Genomic DNA, 7,056 nt, shown 5'->3' on the forward strand with positions numbered 1-7,056 from the left:
AAGTGTCAAATACTGAACTGAAAGTCCTGCTATTCTTACAGATGGAAAGTAAGTTAGGCACTGCTGTGGACACAATTTCCAGGCACATTTTAGACACCCTTCACAATTAATTTTGAAAAATAAATGAAAAAAATTCAAACAAAGTAGCAATAATACCACTGCCATGCAAGACACTGACAGTGTCTTGCACATTCCCTACTTGCTGAATGCTACAGTACATCATACATGCCAGTTTACAATGTTAAGAGCAAATAATCCTTAGAGTTTTCTACAATATACCTGGTTTTCTAACCAAACATTTCTCTCCTTTTTCTGTGCTGTTTTTCAGAAGTTACCTCTCCCTGCCATCATTTTAGAGTCTTACCAACTATTTATTTTGTGAAAATACTTAATTGCTTTGAAAAAGGTTTTGTGCAAACTAGAAATATTACATTTCATAGGCGCTGGCAGGAACAGAGAGTGAGAATGCACATCAGAATCTCTCTAAATAAAAAAATAAGGGTTTTTTAGGTCCAAAAAGCTGTTAAGTATCTCTTAAGTCTTGCTTTTGAAAGACCAAGATGGCTGTCATTTATTGTACAGCTTTCTAACAGAGTGCAACATATATTACTTCTCTGCAGTGTGTGAGTTTAGAAGGCAAGATGAGGTAACAGAGCTTTTTCATTGCACGTTCTGGAGACCAGAATCAATTTTGTATTTACATTTATCCACTGCATGTTGAAACCATATCTCTTGATTGGGGTGGTTTGTTTTGTTTTTTTTTTCCCTGTTTCAAAGCATTAGAAACACAGCTGTTTGTAAGTTAAAAATCTGAAATTGCCTAATCATATAAAGTCTGGAATCTTTTGGTAGTTTTTCAACTTCTGACTTTGGCCTTCTACCATACAATTTCATTGCTTTGGATAGAAATCAGAATCGATGGATATTTTAATTTATTCCAGCAGAACAAAATGAGAATTCTCCTTAAAATGCTGTTAAAATCCAGAAGTTTTTGGAATTGGCCATGTTTCCCTGATCAATGACTGTTTCCAAAGATGAAGGTAGACAGCCTCAAAATCTTACAATTTCAACTGAAAAAATAAACATGAGCATTGCATGAAGTTGTCAGTGTGGTATTTTAAACCTATTGAACATTTTGTCTTGCTCTAAATTGACTGAAGGGAAAAAAATTGTTTTTTCATTCTGTGAGACTGACACAGAACATGAGCCAACCAAAAGAAATGGCCAAGAAAGTACAGTTACATGAGGAAAACCCCCATGTTTTCCAGTGTTACCAGTCACATCAAAAGTTCCCTCACTGGAGCCAGGAAATAATTTTCCTTAATCTCCCATTATGTGTTAGTAGAGTACACTGCACAAAGAGTGGAGTGAATTACAGTTTGTTTGATGCTTTGCTCCCCTGTGAAGAGCCTTGTAGATGCAGAACAGCAGCATTTATTACGTCAGTACTGTACAGAAATTTCCAGTATCCTAATCCCACTTCATCAAGCCAAAAAAAAAAAAAAAAAATTTTTTTTTTTTTTTTTTTTAGGAATATGTATAGGAAATGAACATAGCACTTCAGAGAAATAAACAAATGATCCTATCTGTACTCTTTACCACACACCTGCTTTTCAGTTTCTGGGAGTTTTCTGGCTGTTTTCAACTCCCTACTGTTGAGCCAGGTCTCATTCTTTGCGTTCTGCACAATTGATGTAAAGACAAGTGTCGGTGGGGGCAGTGGATGAAGCAAGCTGGATTTCCTCTTCCCACTGTGGCTGATGGGAGCCTGCCCACAGGCTGACCAGGGGCCAGCTGGCTGCCACCACATGGCAAAAGTGAAGTGACAAAAGATGGGTGAGTGCTGAGCAGAGCTCGCAGCTCACCAGCACCAGGGGAGGACAGCCTCTCTCGCTCCACATTTCCTTGTGCCTGAACCTGCCGTGAAGGGTGGCTGTTGGCCTGTCCTCTCCTCAGATCCTTCCACCCTCTCCCTTGCAGTCTCACCACAGCTTATCAGATGTTTTGCAGAGCTGTCTTGGTAAAGAATATCAGCAGAATTCAAAAAACCCCAAATTATTTACTTTTTTCCTTTTTCAGGAAGTTAATTTTCTGCTGCTTTAACATGCTGAAATGACTTGGCAAAGGACATGACAAAGCATGACAAAGGACTGCAACAAGGGAGGGGCAGGAACAGAATGCCCAAGGAAAGGGAAGTGAAAGAATAAAGAGCTTTCCTCTTTAAAAAAATATCTATTATATAAACTTGAAATATATATAAAATAAAGGGGCAGAGAGTAGGACTGTAGACAGCAGCTGGATTGGTCTAGGCTGCCACTGAACTTCAGGCTCAACCAGATTTTGGTTATACCTCCAGGTACTCATGGAGGCATTCCATGGGATGCAAGAGCTGGCAAAACATGAGGAACAAGACACAGCTTAAAGACAGAAAAGGAAGGGAGAGCAGGACCTTGTATCCCTTAGTGATGGGCTGTTAGAGCAGCCAGCTCATCATGACGTGCCCAGGCTGGTAGTACATCACACCCAAGAACTTTAAAAAGTGTTGGCATCAATTTCCCTTTTTTTATTGATTTTCTAGAAACTTTTAAAAAATATAGTTAAACTTGAAACCTCTTCTCTCTTTTCCATTCAGCTGAGCAAGTTTCAACTTACTCTCTGTGAAGAGAAGTCCGACGGATACTTAAAGCAATTGCCTAAGTCTGTTCCCATAGGAAACAAAACAAAGAACACACCTACAAAGGGTCACACAATTAAAAGGATGGTGTCAACTACAATTACTTTAATTAACTAATTAATGTAGTAAAAATGTTTTGATACTGTTCTTTAACTAGTATCTCCTGTTTAAAAAAATATCCCTTTTACAGGTTTTCTTTTTCCCCTCCTGTTTCCTGCTTGAGGCTATAGAAGGAACCATACTTCTGGTTGACAAAACAGAAGCAAATACACTCCAGTTTATCTCATCTACAACCTTTTTTGCCCCTCTCTGTGTATATTTCCTTGTGCCTCTTCCTTCTCTTCTCTGCTGCCTCAGTAAACACCCACTCACAGTACTGTGGGAAAGTAGGAACTTATGCTTTGCTGTGGAGTGCAAGAAAGTGACTCCATCCAGCTTATGTGGGAGCATGACACTCATTTTGAGAAAAGTCTTCTTCATAATATAGTTGTGGGCTGTTTCACTGTTTTGGACTACACATTTTGAGCATTTGCAGAAGCATTTACATCCATTGCTGTCAGTGGAACACATCCATGATGTCTTATATAGAGTAACACAAAATACAGAGAAGGTTTTCTGGAGGAAATCAGACAATTAGAAAATTCTGTGAATCTCAGAAAGGCCTACCTGCATCATTAAACACTTAACTAGGCCATCTCAAAATGGAGCTAACTGCTGTGAAAATCTCTCCATTGTCACATTCAGCATCATTAAGGGGGAAAATTTAGTATTATGTAGTTGATTTTCTCTTGAGCCTTTCTTTTCTTTCCCTTCTCTGCCTTCCACTTGGTTTTGTGTCTATTTGAGACCTGCCCCCCCTCACTGTAAATACTTTATCTCAGCAAACAGCAATGTTGGTCTTAGGTTTCATACCAACCCCTCTTTCCCACCTTCCTAACATAAAACAATGAGTAAAAACAAAAGGGAGAACAGGTAATTTTACACCTCTCAGAGCTATTGTTTTCAGAAGAATAAGCCAGGACTGCTGCTCAAGGGTGCAGCACTGCAATGATTGAATTAATTTCAAATTTGGAAAGCCTGAGTTCCTTCCCTTCCCCCTCACCAAATAGGATAACAAAAATTAGTTCATTTACTTGGTAATTTATACTCTGTGGAATCTGAATATTCAATGAGCTCTGTATACAAAAGACTAGATATGACTCATGAATCATATGGCTGACAACACTGCAGTAAGAAAGGAAGTCTGACAATTAACAGAAATGTGATACTGATCATACACAAATGTGGTCAGAGGCATAATACAAAAACATTTTTCTTCTATTTTTGTTCATGTATTTGCTATAGTGATCATTCTGATATTTCTGTGAACACTTAAATGGATGGACTTTGCTCACAAGTGTGTGCCCGACTAGGTATGTGTTTATGGAAGCAGAGTTTTAGCAATTACTTCTGCTACTAGTACAACATCTTCTGATGGAAATCTGACTTTCACTTAATAAATGCATATTCCATATTGAAATCAACATAATGGCTCACTTTTAAGTGTTCTCGGAAGTTTGTCTTCTTCAAATATGTCTATGTGGGTGTCATTAGACCTATTTCTATTTTTTCCTGTAAGATTTATTAATCTTAATTATTTTAACCAATAATTATTCTTTAAAAAATTCAAGAACTTCTTATAAGAAAAGCTAGCGGACTATTTGGATGGTCAAGAGAATGTTTTGGCCAGGGTTCTGAGAATGATTGTAAATACTTTAGAACATAGGCTTTTTACACCATAATAGGAGAACAAGCTTATAAACCTGATTTTTGTAGAGTTAGTTTAATCTAACTCTAGTGCTAATCTATTAGCATTCATCTAAATTAATTCTGATGAGCACATGGCAGTCTGGAGTATAATTACATTTTAAACCAATAAAACTGTAACCAGCAAATCTAGGAAAACTATTCAGAATTCTAAAGAAAATTATTCATGCAATAAATAATATTCAAAGATTAGTCTTGGAGGCATTCTGAATTGGTATGTTTTATTTGATTAAGAGAAGTGTAGGTACAGAATACCAGAGGGAATAAAACAGGAAAAAATTAACATTGATATACAAATATAAATATTTGTATGCAAAAATGTATTAAGTGGGGTTTCATATAGAAGAATGAAGTCTTCTTCCATGAGGACTGAGAGTCCTTCATCAGCCCAGCATGAGCCCTTGATGCCTCAGAGATGGTGAATACTTGCTAAAGTTGATGGCTGAATCTTCAGGTGGCTACTCAGAGTTGAGGACTGGGGACAGAGGACATCAGCAGGGGAAAAGCCTGGCATTCACTTCCTGTGGGAGAAACTGCAGGTGGACTTTTAGGGACACCATACTCAGAAGGAACACCTTGTGAGGGGAAATAATCTTTAAAAACTTGTTTGGTTTTTTTTGTGGTTTTTTTTGTTTGTTTGTTTGTTTGTTGTTGTTTTTTTTTTTCCCCCACTTGAGAAGATAACTACAATTAGGAAGATTTCTTCCACAGAGAAACTCTAACAAAAAGCAAATTACTGGTGGCATGAAGGGGCAGCTCATGGGGATTTATGAGAACCCAATTTAACTTCCCGGTTTTTTGTGATTCTCTTCATCCAAGCCATCTGGCGCAGAGCAGCTTTTGGCACACCGGTCAAAGCTAGGGCTTTCCTAGCGGACTGGCTCCACTAGGAGAGCAGCCCTAGCTGGGCTGGCTTTCTTCACATTCACAGAGCTTATTTTAGTGCAAAATCCATCCCACGCTGGTTTTATCTGCGTGCCACAGCCCTGGCTGTCATGCATTATGCACAAGGCTCAGCAATTGTCTGCTCCAGCCGCAGTCCCTAACCACAGCACGTGTCTCACGATAAGCCTAGAGCACACCTGTCACCTTTGTGCAGCCTACACTACAAACACATCCCACCCCCTGTTATTTTGCTTTGCTTGCTGGCTGCCACTCTGCCTGCTCCTGGTGCAACAGCTCAAGAAATCATGACAGCATCTCAGGCCTCTCCTCAGCCTGCCTGAGCCAGATAAGCCAACTCTAGATATCACATCTCAATACCTTGCAAGAACTTCTAGAGTTATATGAAATACATTTTTTTTTTCAATAACTTCATAACTTATGAGGTTTTGCATCTTGAAGACTATCATTCCCTGTGGCATCATGCTGTGGTCTGTATTTGGAACAAGCAGCAGATAATCAAAAGCTCTGTGCATGCCAGATGCCTGTCTCAGAGTTAGCACCTGCCATTCAGCAGGAACTGGCATTCTGGGCAGCCATGCATATTCAGGAGGCATCTAGTACAGATGAGCTTCAGCAAATCCAAGGGTCTGTTTTCAGTCAAAGGCATATCTTCAAAGCCATTCTCCACAGCTTATATCCCTACATAATTAATCTTCAGCAACATTGAAAATATTGATAGCTCTTGCCCAGTCTGGACTCCCCCATTGCCAGGAACAAAAGACAGGATTTACATTCCCACAGGATGTGTCTATGCAATTCTTACAACTACACTGAAGAGAAAAAATATCAGTCATTGTCAGCTCTCTACTCTTCCAGAGTGGGTAGCTGGCACTCTCTCTCCCACTGCAGAACCTCAGCTTCTGCAAAGCTGGAGAACTTGTGTTTATTTCAGGCATTGCTGTCTTTTTATCTTGGATGAAGTGTCCATACCCAGCCAACCTGCACACATGCCTGGTTGTGAGGGACTGTGCACTCAGCTTGTTGACCACGTGGACTGCCAGGATTCATGGAATGTCAATTTTCCAGATTCTGGGAGAATCCCTATGAGTGGATACATTCCACACCATCTCTGTATGCAGGGTTTGGTGTGGTGAATCCTTCAATGTGGAATAGCCTGGTAAAATGATGTCCTTCAGTCTGAGTATATCTATTTCAGCCTCTAGGCAATTCTGAGTCCTGGGATGGTAGGCAAACAACACAGCCTCACAAGCACCACCTGGGTCTGTAGGACAAGAAAGGCATTACTTTAATGAATGTTCATTCCAACCAGTGCTTACAGGGCATAATTTTTCTCTTCATACATATCCAAAAAAAATATACTCATTTACTTCCTTCCTCTGCACCTCCTCAAGAAGAAAAATACAAGTTTCCTCTCTATACAAAAAGACAAAAAAAAAGAAAAAAAAAAAATCAATCCTCCCACTTCCTTTTTCCACCTCCTTCCAAACTCATGAAAACCACCAGTTTATCTCTCCTCTCCACCAACCTACCGGAAGGATACAGCTCCCCATCTTCTTACAGTTGGTAAGATTAGCTCCTCCCCTGCCTCTGAGGAGTTGGAATGCTCTTTTTGAAGGTCAGTGATCAGGCCTGTATCTTGAAAGGCTCACACAAAAAAAAAAAAAAACCCA

Source organism: Molothrus aeneus, chromosome 3 (assembly GCF_037042795.1).
Source record: "Molothrus aeneus isolate 106 chromosome 3, BPBGC_Maene_1.0, whole genome shotgun sequence".
In the NCBI taxonomy this organism is placed as follows: Eukaryota; Metazoa; Chordata; class Aves; order Passeriformes; family Icteridae; genus Molothrus; species Molothrus aeneus.